At 42.8% G+C, this 17478-nt stretch overlaps 1 protein-coding gene across 6 annotated transcripts in view; it reads right to left on the reverse strand.

The window, feature by feature from the left end:
* MITF (melanocyte inducing transcription factor) overlaps positions 1 to 17478 on the reverse strand; it is a 104048-nt gene that overhangs the window by 85659 nt on the left and 911 nt on the right. The window lies entirely within an intron of this gene.

Here is a 17478-nt window from a genome sequence, read left to right on the forward strand (position 1 = left end):
GAAGAATTTAACCCCGTTTCATCCACTATCTACATTTTCTGTCTTCCACGGAAAATGGATTAACACAGGAAGACTTGGACATTACGGCTGCAGTCAATGCAAAGGATTCCAAGCCTCAGGGGTGGCAGGAGAGCTCCAGCAGCCCATCAAAATCCCTCGGCTAAACAAGCTGCCATTCAGCAGCTGAGCAGCCAGAGCAGCCACGTGTGCTGTGAGAGGACAGTCCAGGTGTACTAAAAGAGCTTAGCTTAGTCTGTGGTCAGAGAGGTTTGTGTTAAACCTGCATTACGTGATATTTGCTACAAACCAGGACTTTGCACACAGATAACTACTGCAGCAGAGCTGACAGCAGTAAATTATTAGTCAGAATTAACTAAACTATGCTTGAGCTGTAAGATGATTAGCTCAGTGAGCCAGTATATTTGGGTCATGGTTCCTATGGAGTAAGCATAAAGCTCAAGAAGAGAGAGGCCTGGCAGGTTAACAGAACACTGGCATATGCTTCTCATTCATTTAAGAAATTCAGTATGTCAAGAATCAGTCACAAAGACATCAAACTGGACTCACTGGTAAAGGTATCTGCTGGCTGTAAGCATGGTACCTGTCACACTTTCTGCTGGAATGCTGATTTTAAGACATTCAACCGCATAAAAAGAAACAACCACAGGCCAGCAACCATACAACTCACACATCAGTTTTATCATGTTTTTGTAAGGTCAGCAGTATGGTTTCAAGTTCCATGTAACCCAACATAACTGCAAGCTGCTACAGCAGGAGGAGTCTTGCCCACAGTCTGGCTCTCAACCCTCCCCTGGGTCGGGTCTTGTAACTGTGTGGCCATAGCACCAGTCAGTTCTGTAAGCAGATGGAAAATTTTTTATTTTGAGCATGTGTGGTCCTTTCCCATTGAATCAGCAAGATAAGCCAACTCTCCTTACAGCCATTTAGCAGCCAGCTCATTGACAGGACTGTGGCTCAAGGCACAGATGGGCAGGGCCAGACCTTCCAGCAGCAGCCAAAGGAGATCAGGTGGAGCACAAAACCACACCCCGCCTAGTGCAGAGTCCTTCTGCCAGCATTTGTAAGGTGAACTTTTACCCCACATTACTGCCCTGGAAATAAAGTAGCCAAGTAAGTGATAAGAGGCTATTTTTTTCCCTTAAATCGCTCAAATGATAGAGAAGACAAAGCCTCTGATTTCACATACCTAAGCTACAGAGGAGATAACTGAAAAAACACCGAACCTCCTGCATCTTTGCCTCTGACATCTACTGAAGTAGACAATGACAAATAATTGATAAAAGTGCACTTCAATATAGGAATGCACATTACAGGGCAAAAGCATGATAGACAGCATTGCTCTGCAATGATTTTGTGTTCATGTTCATGTTCTGAACAGGAGCTCTTCCACAGTCTCCGATTCCCTGACCAAAAAAAGGTGAGTAATCAACATTTTGCACATACAATGTTCAGTAGAAAAGGGGAAAGCTGCCCCTTATCTCTGAGGTCACCCAAAACTCCTGGGCAGCAGAAACTGGTGCAGTTTTCCAGGCTTTTTGAAGGCCTGTACCTTATATCCAAAGGCAAGTCAGCCTGTATGAACTGGTATGATGCCAGCAGTCCAGCCCTGAAAAGCACGGGACTTACCAGCTGGTACATACTCCACACACACGTGCAATAAACCTGACACTTTCTGGGGGAAATTAAACACCTCTGCCCTTGCACAGCAGCTCTGCTGCAGCACACAGCTGTACAGAGTGCTGAGAGCAGTTAAACAGTCCTCTTGCCAGAGGAGCTGGGGACTTTTCTTTGTAACAGTAATGGCTGTGGTAGGATGTAAAATATGGGCACTACCAAATAAATCACAAAGACCAGGTCAACTTTTGTGAAGGAACTCTGTTGTCTGCAGGTGTAACTCTCCTTCCATGTACCACCCTTCTGTGCCTCTCTCACAATAAACTCTGCAGAATATCCTGGAGTTTGGGTTCAGTCCTCAGTTCCAGCAGAGAAGGGGATCTCAACTATTAGTCCGTATCACTGAGCTGAACCAGGTGTCCCTCCATCTTTGTACACTCTTCTCCCAACCTCTGCAAATGCCTCACACCTTTTGGAAGCTGTGCTGTCGCAGCCATCCCATGCCCAGATTTCACAAAAAGCTGTACAGTAAACCTAAGTGCAACAAAAAGTCAGTGTGCAACATTAGAAATCCTGACTCCATTACTAATTCCTAATTTAATTCAGAACATCCCTTAACCATGCAAATGCAGAGGCAAGGCGGTGCCTTCAAAACGCTTTTCATTAAGAACTCAGCATTTAGCACAGCTCCCCATAAACTGCATATAATCAAATTTCTGCACTACCCTGTTTCAGCTTCTCATTACTGCATATCTTTCATGTTTTAATTCACATGACATTAGATTTGCTGCACTAAATGAGCACCTTCTGAACTCCAGAATAAAATGGAGGTTAATTACTAAACCAGATTTTTAAGTGAGAGTAAAACTCTATTAATGCCTAAAGCAATGCTAAACTTGACAACTTAATTGAAGTCAAGCATTGCAGAGTTAGACTGCCCCAACAGCTTTATTCAAGCAGCAGCTCACACAGCGAGACCTCCCAGGATCCAGGTGACAGGATTCCTCCTGCTCCAGAATCTTGCATTTCAAGTGAGATACTCCAATGGCATTTTGTGATGGCCTTGTAAGCAGATGTCCAGAACCTCTCCCCCCATCTGCTTCTCACCTGCCTGGAACACACCATTGAGCCTTAAAATAAAGGAGGGAAGAAGCAATGGGGTAAAAAAAGCTCTCACTTCAGGTAGTACATCCAGAGGCAAAAACTACTGTCAAGATCTGCCAACATTCAGCATTCACAGAGTGTTAATTCTGTCACCAAAGCACCTAACAGCTAACTATGCCATAAGCACACTGAGAGTGCAGCTATTGCTGTCCACTGTCTACCATCCAAAGGTACTCCCATTTACATGGGAAAATCCTGAAAGGACTGCATAAATGTAGACATCATCCTCATCTACTAACCTGAAGTAAGAAGGACCATTGAGTCTACTGGGTCTCAGGTTCATCTGGAGCTTCAAGATGTTATTACATAACCAAGCCTCTTCCCCAGAAACTGCTACTTTGGGAAACCACCTCTAACTTTCTGCTTATTTCTCAACAGTTATTGTAAATGCAAAAGGAACAAAGTCTGGAGCAGTAAACATGGTTTATTTTCTACATTTGACGTTATGCTATTGCCAGTCAACTCCAATCATCCAAACATGTCAGAGCTTGAGAATACAGAGAAACAAATGCAGTCTCAGAAAACACAGACTGGAGACTGTAGCATCTCAATATCTGATACCAAGTAAATCAAGTAAGACTGCTATGGCCTAGGACTGGACTCTTACTTGCTATTGGCAGTGTCATTAAAGATTTTTAATTGCTACACTTTTTTTTTACCCTGGAAGAAACCTCTGAAGTAAACTTTTCCAGTCATTCTAGTAAACTTTTCTTTAAGTTAAAGAACATATTCTGTAAGATCTCTGATTTGCTGGCACTTGAAGCTGCCAAAAGCAATCTGCGCAAAACTGAAAAGTAGTCCTAGACAGTCTAGACAAGATCAGTCCCAACTCAAGATCAGATACTCAATTCCATGTGATATTTATTTAATATACCTTGGCTGAAGTGCATTGAATGCTGTCCTGATGAACAGAAACAGCTACAGGCCACAAAAAGGCACTTTGTCCGTAGCACACTGAGGAACCGTTTCTAGATTTATCCCAGAGCATGGAATGGCCAAAGTTCATGTTTACTATTTTAGAAGTAATTTCAAATTCAGTGTATGAATTCATAGCAGACAAGTTAGTGCTGGTGCATCAAAGAGCAGGAATATTTTAGTCACAGCCTCGTGGAATTATTATATGTTAAACAGCCAAGATAACATCACAAGCGATGAGCATCTGTCAAATGCTTTGCACAAACAACACCAAGGCATAGTTTTGCAGCACTGGACACAACCTCTGCACTGAAGTGCTTATTAAATGCAACGTTACGTTGAAGGGTGCTTTGCATCCATCCACAGTGGGGAATGGCAGAGTTGAAAACTAGTTCGTGTCGAACAAGACTGAATCAAGAGGAGTAAGAAAACCTTGAGTCACGACTGAAAAGGACACAGAAGTTTTGCCCAAGAGGTCTTTAACTAAACCTGTACAATCCACTGCTTTTAGGGTAAATCCCAACAGTTTAGATAAGAAACGTAACCCCCTGTCCTACTTCAAAAAGCAAAGCTGAACGAGTGTAATTTGTGCAGCCGCCTGCATACTCCACACTGTGATACAGAAGTCAGAAAACAGTCTATGTGTAACTCAGAAAAACCCTGCCAAAACACAAACAAAAAACCCCACACTTTTTTTTACTGTGAGGGTCCAATACTGGAACAGGTCACCCAGAGAAGTTAGGAAGCCTCTGTCTTTGAAGATACTCAAAACCCAACGTGACATGCCTCTGAGCCACTACTCAACGATGAGCAATGGAGCTGGACATGATCTCCAGAGGTGTCACCTCAATGACTCTGTGAGCCTGTAAAGCCACTGGGAAAAACTTCAGAATGTTGGAAATAACCCTATTCCAAACCCTCAGATCCTGCCCATGTGACACCCAGTAGCAGACTTGACAGTGTTGTGGTTGGCTTTGAGAACAGCCCAGTTTGGATCCAGAAAGCTGTGGTCACATCCAGCTCCTTTTCCAGAGGAGCCACAAAAGCACTTGCTATCACAGTAGGCAAACACACATGTGAGGGCTAAAGGAACTGTTCTTCGTGATATAAGTACATGCAAATCTAAATACTCATCTCAAACGATATCATCAGGACATCAGAAATAAATGGGCAGTTAAGTCTTTTGGGAGAAAAACAACAAAAAACCCAGCTGATAGTGCACATCCTCTGCTAAATAGACTATACGGAAAGTCAGTTAATTCTGCATCTCATGTTGAAAAGATTATGCATTTATCTTCTTCTAGTGGGATTTTTTACTTTTCTAAGTAGTATTTCAATGAAAGTGGAACATATTAAAAGCACAGTGTCGGGCTCAGAAGTACATCAGATTTAACAGCCTGCCATATGCTGAACACTCTTCTCCCAATCCAACAACACGGATTTCAGCTCAAACCAAGAGCTGAAACCAAAGCACAGTCTCGAGCAGCACAGCTCACATGCTTAAGGCCTGTTGGATCAGGGTAGAGCTCTCTTGTGTTCAAATCTGCAAGTACAAAACCAACTGAATTATTAAGTATTCTGAAATAAAGACTATATGGAAGTGTTGTGTTGGACAGAGGTCTAATCAAGGTAGATCTTTAAACATATGCTTAACTTCAGTTGGCATTTAATGGTGATCTCTTTCAAAATAGCCTCAACCTGAACACTGGATGCTTTCTCATCTTGCAGCTCCCACTACACCAAGGATTTAAAGTACATTTTGGGGGGGAGGACAGACAATGTAGGCATTTGCTCAGGAAGAATGCTTTTGGGAGATACTACATATTATTTTAATATTTCAATTACTTTTACAACCTCAAACAAGCCCAGATTGTTTCTAAAATTCCAGCACATAGACATCTCCCTGAATTTGAACTCAAATTCTCATCTTCATCTAAAAAAGATGCCAGGGAACAGAAAAGAGCCTGTTCCCAAAAACTTCGATAAAATTCAGTAAAATTGTCCAGATGATTTTCATTCCACAGCAAATACCAAACTAGCAGTTTGCATAGCATAGCATTTTGTAAATACACAAAATAAAGAGAAAACAACACACAAGTGGAAAGTGCAAATGCTGAGCCCATTATATTTTTGTTCCAGCAGAAATGCAGCACAATCAATACCATCTTGCAGTTCTAGAGCACCCATCTTTCTGCTGTCAGGGGCGCTCTGCAGCTCTAAGTGCCACCAAATAAATTGCACACAGCTCCTAGTGCAACCATTAATTTTTCCTGTGCTACATGCAGAAAGGAGGAATTGCATTCCCACCACCAAACCCCCAAACCCCAGCATTCCCTATAGCACAAGAAGCCAAACAGCACCTACTGAATAACTCATGTACTTTGGATGACTCTGCAAGCAGCCAAATTTAGCAAATTTGCTATTTTCTCCACAGCATAGCCTGATTCTGTGGCTCTTTAAATACAGGGGAAACTGTCTTAGATTAAATAGTGATTAGAGATTTAGAATTTCAAGAGCTGTGAAAGTCCTTGCCGCAAAACACGAACCCACTGAAAAGAGACGAGGACAGATACTGCAATTTTCTATGCTGTGCTATTTAATAAATCTCAATGCAAAGGAACTAAATTACAGATGGGAAACAAGCATCACACAATAATATGACAACATCTGAAATCATTCAAATCCACCACCAGCAGAATCAGAAAACTGATCAGAAAGATCAGCAAAAGATGAGCCATGAAAAAAAATCTCTCCAGTTACAGATGGATTTATCCCTTTTCCATGGCATCTCATGGCATCTCACTAAAATGTTTCATAGCAACGGGACAGGAGTTATACCCTGGCAGGGAAGGATACTAATAGCCACATAAACCTGGAGCCCAGAGTACACCTCAAAAATAATAGGAGAAAACAGGCAAGTGAGCAAACCCAGCACTTAAACTGAGTTTCTTAAACTGTAAGAAATCACTAAAGCATTTCTTCTATAGGTCATTAATGTTTTTCCACGCGGTGCTACTGGTTTCCCTCATCATCCAGTCAGGAGAGCAGAGACAAGACCATTGCCAGGACCTGCTGAACGTTGCACTACTTGCAGTCCTTGCAGAGAGCAGGACCTGTCAGCGTCCATGTGTCCCTGTCTCTGTGCCTACCCAAAACAGCCGCCCAGAAGAAGCTCTGGGTATGAAAATGGAGGGATCACCTGCTGATGAAGCCACCATCGAGGTGCTCCAGTTCACTGCAAGAGCCACTTTTTCTCACCAGCCTCCTTTCACAGAGCTGGTGCCCAGCGCGACACTCGGCACAGCATTCGGGAACACAAGATCACTGGACCTGTTCCTCTGCAGGTCTATTTATAGTCTCAAGTGGTGCTGCAAGGCAAAAGCCCAAATGGTCAACAGTTTCAAAGAGCAAGTCTCTAAAGATCCCCACTGAGAGCCAAGAACACACCTGCCAGATCAGAGCAAGAGACCACTGAACACACAGAGGAGGGAAGTTTTGTCCTGTGGAGATCGTGGTACCCCAGCACAACTCTTACAAGCACCTTCATTAGTAAGGCTAACTGAGGGATAATTAACCCTCCTCCGTGAACAAGGACTCCTTTGGAAAGAGAACAATTACTGCCTGCTCAGAGGGATCTCTCCCAGATGCTGTAAGGAGGTTGATTCCCTTGGGAAATACCAAAAACGTTCAAGACCCTCCTCAGCTCTGCAAATGTGCAGCAGCACCAGGCCCCTTCCATTCAGCCCTGTTTTTGTTGCAGGGGCAGCTTCACGACCTTTGAGAACCTCAAACAGGCAGATCCATTTCAGGATTTTCTACATTACTCAACACACTCAAAAATCACAAAGTCCTTGGTGGTCCACAGCATCTTCAGGGCTCACAGCTCCTACAGTACAGCTTTGTGCAGCATCAAAAGCTGCATTAGCTGGGAACCAAATTATCACTTGCAGAATAGTTTTGCAATTAGATTGAAACTGTAAATTATGCAACAAGCTAAATCAAAAAACAAGTTTATGATACAGACGTAATCTTATTTCATCCCCTGCCTTACTCACATTACTCCTTTGTAACTCACTTCTTCACAGATTCAAGCTTCTCTTGCTGTACCACAAATGATTTCACATTCCTAAAAATTTAAGCATTCCTAAGAAATAACATATACTTGTCGTCACTCTTAATATCCACCTTTGCCTGAAGCTTCCTCACCAACATACACCACTCTCGGAGGCCTTTTGGCCATGAGAGTTCATATCACCCTTCAAATTCCGTGCCTTCCTGCAACAGTTCAGGACTCTCTGGTTCCCAGAACTCTAAAGACTTCCTCCCTTCATCCAACTATCTCTGCCCCAAATATCACCACTCTTATTTCAAGCAGGTCCCCATATTTCATGCTGTGACCTCAACTACAGAGATTTGGAAAACTAATTTTTGAGAAACAGATGGAGCTGAAAACTACCTAATTTCTGAGCACATCTTACTTGCCTCCTGGTAGAGCTGTTCCACTTTGTACAAGGAGTTATTTTCTGGAGGAGGGTGAGAACCATCCCATGCAAATACTCACTCCAAGTCACTCCAAGTGTTACACCAAGTCACTCCTGCCCCTATCAGGCTCAATCAATACTATACAAGGCAAAACGGAGTAGCTTCAGCAAAAAAGACACCTCAAAGAAGTTTATTGGTTTGGGCACTCCAAAGGATGGTGGGCACTTTCAATCCTTTGTCTTGAGCCACAGTCAGGATTGGAACTCCAAACTTCTATGTGCTGAGTGGATAAAGCTGGGGTAGGGGGATGTCACACTACCTGCTCTTCCTCATTTCTGTAAGAGCACACCTGCCTTGGGCACGTCACTCTGAGGAGGGTTTAGCAACAGCTCACCTAGAACCAACAACCAAATCTTCAAGGGACAGCGTTTGGCACCAACACCAGCCTCTTGCACCCTTCCCTGCCTGACTCAACCAATCCCCCACTCCACAGGCCGGTGCTCACAAACCTTCTCTGAATCCACCTTTCCCTCATGAGTTCTTTAAGGAACCCAGACAACCACCTCATGTTTGTTTTATTTTTTAAATTCCACTAGGCAGCAGAACACATAAAAATGAGATGATGCAACGCTAAACCCAAAGCTCCCCTAATGAATACAGCCCTAAGTGTCCAACAGGATGTGACAGGTGGACAGGCAGGCGAGCCGAGCGGGGGATGAGGTCACGAAATGAGCAGTTTGCACAGCACACTACTAATCTTAAATTCCAAACTCATTATGCACAAGCCCAACAAACAAAGGAGCAGCTTAACAGATTTACAATGTACCTTCTCCAAGGGTGGAATAATTATTTATCAGATAGCAACCTTCGTGTTACAACAGCAGTAAATAAATAAATGGTCTCAGCAACTCTTCTGAGCCATGCCTGTGGCTTCGCTGGACAGACTGACATCTGGGATGTGCCTTTAGCTGTCTGAGCTTGGACAGAATTGTAAATATTTAGTACAAATAAAAGAAAGCCTGTTAGATAGAGCAGAAACCCAAACACAGCAGTTAATGGCATCCCAGGGGACACAATGCAAGAGACCCACACCCCCCTGAACTCCTTCCAGCTTTCAATGAACAGCCCATAGGAGTCTTTTTCCCTTTGCTTTTCTGTAAGATCGTTCCCTCCTGCAAGTGTACACATGTCAATATTATTCTGATTTCACTCTCTCAGGTTGCAACTGTTATTTATCCAGGTTGAAGTTCACAAACATTATAGAAGGAGTTTGTATTCCTAATTTGGTTTTACAGCTGCATATTATCATGCAGAGACACATCCAGAAAAAGCATTTCCAAAGTCATACTTTATACAAACTCTCTCCTTTATTTAGATAAAGCCCAAAGAAACTTGAAAGGAAACAGTAAACGTGCGCAAAACATGTTCAGCCAGGCTCTCCCACTCAGATATCTCAATGATCCTTTTCCATCTCTATGACATTATTCCAACCTCCCAGTTAAGCTCCATGACCACACATCCCCCTTGCCCACATTCCAATCTCTCCCCATCTGACAGCTTCCAAAGTTTGGTCCCATCTTCTCACCCTGAAACAGTTCCCAACTGATTTACCTCCAATCCCAAGTTTTCTAGCTAGCTGTTTCTCCTCCAGAAAGGATCACACTCATTCCTATTTTCTTCATGTGTTTACATGTTACAACAGGATGCCTGGCAGTAAGGCTAGTAACAATCATTGAATGTTCCCATCTCCATTCTACCAAGCATCCTTCATTTGGGACAAGCTAGTTGTTCCCACTTCCTACTACTTTTCTTAGATCTCCAGATCCCAAAGTCTCTGCCCTACAAGGTTTCCTCCATTCATTCTGCAGTTTGTGTTGTCACGTCCTTGCAAAGAAAAGAAGCAGTGTCTCAGCATTTGGGTTACAGGCTATATATTATGTTATCATAGTGCTGCTTTAAACACATTAAACTTGGCAAGCTTCCAGTGCCTAAATACCTCAAAGATGATCAACATCTTTTCAGGAACCCAAAATACTAATATATTCACCTGAATTTCCTCAGAATTCACCACAAATAAACTATTTAACGTAACAGTAGGCCAAACCAGGCACATAATTCTTGCACGCAAAGATTGCTTTTGTAGGTTTGAACAGATACAAACGTCCTTCCAACCCTCCAAAACTTCAGTGGTCTCTTCACAGTCAGTCTCACAAGATGGTCTGAGAAGAGCAGACCCCCAGCATGCTCCACCCAGCCACACCAGCCTGAACAGAAGGTCCGGGTGGGTCTGTGCCCACTTTGTGTCAGAAGAGCAGCACAAACAGAGGTGCGACGTACCTGTGCCTCTAGATCACCGTTTTTGGGGGAGCGGTTAAGAAGGATGAATCCAGTTCTTCCCAGAGGTGGGAACAGCTGCATCGTCTCCAGTGCAGCTGTTTCCCTCAGCCGTAATGTCCCTATGAAATACCAACTGCAGGACTGGTCTCCAGCCACCTGACACCGTACCTGTGGTGTTCTAGAGCGAGAGAAAAAGGGTCTGAAAAAAAGGCATTTGGTTGTTCTCAATGCTCATTTCTGCAAGCAACACAGAATTCATAAACTCCACATCTGCAGATGTACGTCTGCCTGCATTGTAAAGGAATAATCTTCATGGGAACTGATTTAAAAAAAAAAAAAACTTGTTTACTGTTAGAGGCTGTTAATTACAAGATTAAAATACTAGCCCGAACCCTACATTACACTTGCATTCTGTTTTACATAGCAGTATACGTAACAATCATCACAGCAAGCAGCTCTGTTGGCTCATGCTGGAAGAAGTAATTATATATCACAGGAACACATTTTTGCCCTTCAACCTGCCAGTCCAGTCCATGCAGCAGCTGCGAGCAGCAGGTCAGGGTGGGGGGAGCCTACAGAGCGTTTCTACATAATCACCACTGAAGAAAAAAAGCTAAAAACCACCAGCCCCTGGCTTGCATGCTTGGCAGAAAGCTGCTAACACAAACATTACAGCAGCCCTTGCAGCAGAGATGTTACCAGAAAAAATGAGCTCGATCCAAAGGCACTATTAGTGGTTGAAGTATTAGCTGGAAGTTGTACTGCAAGCCTTCCTTAGCCATTTTCACCATTTTTGTGCTTGTACCAGTGATACTCACACTATCCTCTTGCACTTGGACACTACTATGACCTCTGTGAAACACTTATTCTCTGGTGAAGCCCACAGACATCAATGACTGGGGCCTATACAAGTCACAAACTGAAATTCTGGGCAAAGATACTGGGACAGAGCCTTTCAAAAGGCATCCAAAACTGCAAGTGCCTACCCACAGCGAGCAGATCCTTGGGGTGCCTAACACTGAAAACAGCATGGAACTTCTACCTTGCACATGGGCTGGAGAACAGGTTTGATCTTTCAAGACTTAGGTTCCAGTGAGCCTGACTATTTCAATTTTGACACTCAAAGCAGCGTCAGTTCTTTACAGCTGTTGCAGATGAAGCAGTTGCATTGTTATATCATGAATATGCAACAATATTCCCTTTCCCGTGCTGTTTTTTTCCCCAGTATGAAATGAAGTGTAAAACTACAAACAAGCCACTAGTTGTGCTGTTACTGTTTAACTAGAGAAAATTTTAAAAAAAAAAGAAAAATCACAGTTCTAGTATGATATGATAGTGATGCAACAGTTAACTGTCCAGCAAAATCTGCTATGCCATGCTGCTTAATCATGTTGTCTTCATTCCAGCAAAAAATTATACTAAAGACAGTGTATTTTTCCCCAAACAAAAACATTACAGTCAGTACATTTCAAAAACTTCTTGAATCCAAAATAGAACAAGACAGACAATAATGGCCGAGAGCCTGACCAGTTTAATGGAAGTTGGACTCTCATTTTGTTCTCAACACCGAAAGAGCAGATCGTTCTCGGAAGACAATTAAAAGCCAACACACAATTTCAATTTTTTTAGCAGAAAAGTAAACAGAAAATTGCTCCTTCTGTTTCAGTTTCAAAGTCTTAAAGTATGTTGCTTTGGAAAGCAAATCTAGAAACAGGAGGACTGCATAGTTAAGTGTCAGAACGGGTGTCTCCTGTACCCTCATTTTTAAGCAGTTGTACAGATTTCTTTCCATTAAACTTTTAATCATAGAACGTGGTAAGAGGCTGAATTTGTTTGTAAAATAGCACATCTGCAAGTCTCCTCTGCTCCCGCTTCCCAGTTTTCTTCTAGATCCCAACCAAACTGTACAGTAGGAATTAGTCATGCTGCCTACCACCGTGCTGGGAAGGACCTCTGGTGCATTGCCCTAAGTTCCAAATAAAAGCATACACAGTGCAAAAAAGGCTCTGCAATGACTTGTTAATGACAATGGGTAAGTTCACAGCAGCCCCAAAAATTCTAGACCAGCAGCTTGTGAAATTACCTCCACCACACGTGGGGAAATGAGCAGTACCAGGGGCAGCCCAGCTATCCACCAACAGGGCTGCACAGTCTTATTTTCAGCCATTTAAGAGACAGAATATATTGATTCAAATTATCACCTGGATTCTGTAAATCAATAACAGGATAGGGAAGCCTCCTGCTCACCAGAAAGGTATGGATTTATTTCAAGCAGAGTGCATATGTACTTACACACAACTAACGCAGCCAGCAGTCTGATAAATAAAAAGAAAACACATGTGCTTGCTAAAAGATGCACAGTCAGTGCAGCCAGCTCGGCCTCAAAATATCTGTGCCCTCTCTGATCAGCTTGGCAGCCAAACAAAACCCTCCCGAGGAAAGCAGGCCAGGGAAGCAAAAAGGTGACGCTCAATAGTTCGTATCAAAGCAAATGCTGAACTGAATTTCATGGGCTATTTCTGTTTCCTTGCTAAATAGCAAAGGCCTACTGCAAATAACAGAGTGAGAGTTTTGCAGGAGAGAAAAGGTCACCCAGGATCTCTCACCATGGAAAATGCTCTGCTACAGACATGGAGCAGCACCAGTTCCCTGTGTAAAGAAATATACGGAAATACCACTTATTGTCTCCACATGTTTATACATCGACACTCCAATTGCAGCCTTTTCTTTTAAGACTGTTTTCAGAGAGAAAAAAGTACAAAAAGATGTGGCGAGGGTTTCCTTCCCAGTGAAGCGAATTTGAGGTGCAGAATAAACATGGAATTATTGACTCACTCACAAAAATGTTACCGGAGAGATTTCAGAGACATACTTTTGGCTTAGCTCTACTCCCACTGACGTTGGCTAAGACTTTTACCACTGATTTCAGGCAGTGCTAGCCTACGTAGCACTTTAAGCTCAGCTATTATTACCTTTCAGTTTAAAATACGTAATGTTCCTCTGTAACAGACGGAAAAATATTTCAGGAACTTTTTAAATCTGTTCCTCCAAGATACATTTTTATTTTTTTTTTAATCACACTGAGACGCGGTTCCTGGATGCAAGAACATGTGACCTGTTCTAAATAAAGGATATTTTCCACTTCTTGCACAACTGGAACAGATATAAGCAGTAGCTTGAACAAACTGCATTGCAGAACCCAACCAGAATATAAAACACTTGAATAAGATCCATAAATAGCAGTAATATGAAAAGACTACCTCCAATAGGCACAAACTCAATGTTAAGCCTAATGTAATCAAGTTCAAATTCAATCACGCTGCAAAGTTCATTTACAAAATTAAATTTGATCATCTGCAGGCTAAGGCACTAAGGCACTTTAGAAGAATCCTCTTTGGCTCCAGAGTAAGCCCACGTTTCAAAAATGTGTGCCTCTTTGGTGAAATTATTATTTCCTCAATAATCACTGTGTATTAAAAGGGAAGTTTTAACTAAATCAAGACTTCAGTGTTTAGCACAGCACTAGAAAAGAGGAAAAAAACAAAAAGGAGTGCTTTATAGAGGATCCTAAATGGATAGAGATAAGGCACTGGCTGATATAAGTAGAATACTGAAGGTTTGCAAGAAAAAAAAGGCCTTTGGACAGTAGGAATGATGAGAATTTTATAAAGACATCACTGCTTTAATAATGACAAACTCTACATCTCAATGCCATTGCTCATAAAACAAAAATAAGCTGCCTAAGAAACTATCATGCAAATTAAATGCATTTCCTAGTATTTTTTCCACTAAAAATACTTTGGTAACTACATCATTTGGGTGCTTTTTAACCAGTCTGAAAATACAGGCAACAGAAAAGGGCACAAATAGCAGTAATTTACCTGCAGGCTTTATTAAGAGCAAGGCAGTAAATTACAACAATCGACAATAATTTGCTGGCGAGGTCTCACAGACAATCCAAGTGGGCACACATTGCAGAGAACAAAAAAATACAGAGAAAAATCAATTGAATATAGAATTTTTTTGCTGCATTTGGCGCACCTGGGTTAGTTCAGATTGCCCTGTGCAGAGGCAGGCTGTACAGTCTTCACCTCCAGACACCAGTTTGATACCCAAAACATCCCTACAGTAAGTCAAATGATTTAAAGAATCTACATTAGCAATATGACAGATGTAATTTAAGCCTCCAGCACTCTGCTGACTGCGTGCAGACATGTCAGTATCTGTGTTTACTTTTGGTAATAAAACTCCATCGATTTCATTGTACACTGCTTGTACCAGGAAAGAAATCTTATTTGTTTGTTCATTACACAAACACATACATATTTAAGTGTATGTACTTATAGATTAAAACTATTATCTCTTGTGAATATGGCAGGAGAGGAACAAAGTATGAATATGAGGGGAAAAAAACAGATCTCATTGTCTCACTGGCTAGTCTTAAAGTCCAGTTTCTTCCCACAGTGAAAAGTGACTCTGGAGAAACCAAAGCAACTGAAACATCATCTCAGTTTTCAAAGAGATTCAACCATGGCAAATTCCAGAGAACCCTTGAATGTAGGTAGGGCTTTGCCCAAGGAGCCAACTTCTGATGAGTCGTAGGGGTTTGGGAAATACGGGTGGAACTGATCTATCTCGGCCCCATGTATTCTTTCCATCCCCTATGATTAAAGCTTTTGCTGGGCTTACATTTTAACTTGGCCTCTAGCACTCAATTGTGGCTTGGCCCAAGTTAGTACAGTATTTACTGCAAAAACCTTTTATTATTGGACCCCTTGCGGCTTTGGATTGCAGACTTGAATTATGAAATAGGGATGGAGTAACTGTGAGGGCACACTGGAGAGGAGAAACATTTAACTGGATGTCATGTATTGGAAAACAAGCAATCTGGGAGGAAGCGAATAGGAGAGTTTCACTGAGTGAAGGACAACAATATCAGCAGGGCTGAGTTAAACTGGGCAACAAAAATGTTTTTTCTTGGTTCAAAGCACTGACATTCTTACCTGTTTCTAAGTGGGATGGATTTTCTCTGTACTCACAATTTCAGCTGCTATGGTAAGCCAAGGGTGCTTCTCACCTCTTATAGTTACAAGATCAGAGAAAGCCCTGAATGTTGCTAGGAAATCAGCAGTTCTCACCAGGGAAAAGAGCAGATTGCTGTTTAGACTCAGCTCCTAACATCAGCTCTTGCCTCTGGCTTACTTGCTCCCCAGCCACCTTTCCAGAGCCAGGCTGTGGAGAGGGTAAGAAAGCAATTCCCACGGCCACAGTCCCACAACTACACCACGCTGACCTGCTGCTATTCTACTCACTGCTCTGCAATTACTCCTGATTTACATCCACAAGAGAAAGCAGCAGGGTGATGCTGGATACCCTCGATAATCATCAGTCAGACTGGTTTCAGGCCTCAGCAAAGCTGAAGGACTACAGAAGTCCTCTGAGATATGATCATGAAGCAAACAGGTTTGTGAGCAACTTCTGCCTCCTGTTATCATCAAGCTTTATCAGCCTGGCTGCAGGGACAGGTTTATACGGACCCAGCAGGGCCCTTGACTCCTTTGCATCTTCATCTCCCACAAGACCAGGAAGACAACTGAGACTCTACCTTGAGGTAAGAGCTGTACGTGAGCTGGGCAGGCTCCATGCTGAGGTTAACATGTCAGTTCACTGTCTGCCAGAAAAACCATGGATTATTATTCCACCCTCAGGGCTCCCTCTTCTCATAGAAGTGGGTACGTGTGGAGGGACACGAGGCAGAGGGGGGCAAGCTGGTCACTTCCCCTACCCAACATCAGGACAGATGTTGGCCTGAGGCACCAGCAGGCTGTGAGGATGACAGACACAGGGGTCCCCTTAAACCCAAAGGGTGGGCAGTGCTGGTTCTGCAGGAGTATCAAATAAGGATGTACCAGGGAAATTCAGTATAGGGAAATTTTAAGTGACAACATTTACGAGACAGCCAAATACTCCAGTGTTTCATTACAGAGTTTATTGACATCCCCCTGAGAGAACGACACAGTGATACATTCAGGTCCCAGAGCACCAAGTCATAGGAATTAAAAGCAGTTGCAACATCTGTGCAAGGTCAAATGCAGACCTGCCATCTAAGCTCCAACGCAGACTTGCTTTCTATGCTCCACTGCTCACACCAGGAAAACACAAACTGCTGACTACAAAGTGGACAACCATAAAGGGAGAACTCCTGCACACCACTTAGAACCTGCAGCTGGTGCAAACAGGGCTCCTGGACCACAGCACAGTTGTCGTGACTGCTGCACTCCACTGGCAACACAGGCACTGAACCCAAAGCCCTGTGGGTCTCCCAGCTGCCACCCACCACTGCTGATGAACCCTTCTCTGCACATTAGCCTGGCCCCCAGGTAATTACCTTGATAATGGCAACTTCCCTGCATAACCTTGCAGCAAAGGAGTTCTGGCAACTTTGGTTTGGCTGGATGGCCCCTCAGTCTCTATATCACCGCTACCTGCAACATTCCTCAGCAGTACCATACATTCAGTGTGAGGCAGGGTTACTGTGAAGACAGGCCACAGGAGGTGGCCCCAGATTTCCAGCCCTTGTGACAGTGAGAGAATTTTTAACATCTTTTACTACAAGACTTTCAGTGTTTCTAAAACATTCAGAGGATCGTCAAAAATTCCCGTATTTACTTTGAAGTGAGTCTGACAGATGGTACAACCTAAAGTCATTCTAGCACAATTTTTTTTTCAATATTTATCTTCTTATTCATTTTTCAACTGCACACAGAGGTACAAAGAGCAGTGTTCAAAATATGAATATAGAGAAAGGCTAACAACAGACGTGATTACAAACACAATACACTTGCAGCAATGACCTTATATTCAGCAGAGGAGAGCACTGAGGTGAAATGGAGGGTTCGTTGAATGAAAAAAGAGGAGGGAGAAACGTGCCGTCGCTGACAAGGT

This window comes from Pipra filicauda, unplaced genomic scaffold (genome assembly GCF_003945595.2).
Source record: "Pipra filicauda isolate LSUMZ 115617 unplaced genomic scaffold, ASM394559v2 scaffold63_size3267554_pilon, whole genome shotgun sequence".
In the NCBI taxonomy this organism is placed as follows: Eukaryota; Metazoa; Chordata; class Aves; order Passeriformes; family Pipridae; genus Pipra; species Pipra filicauda.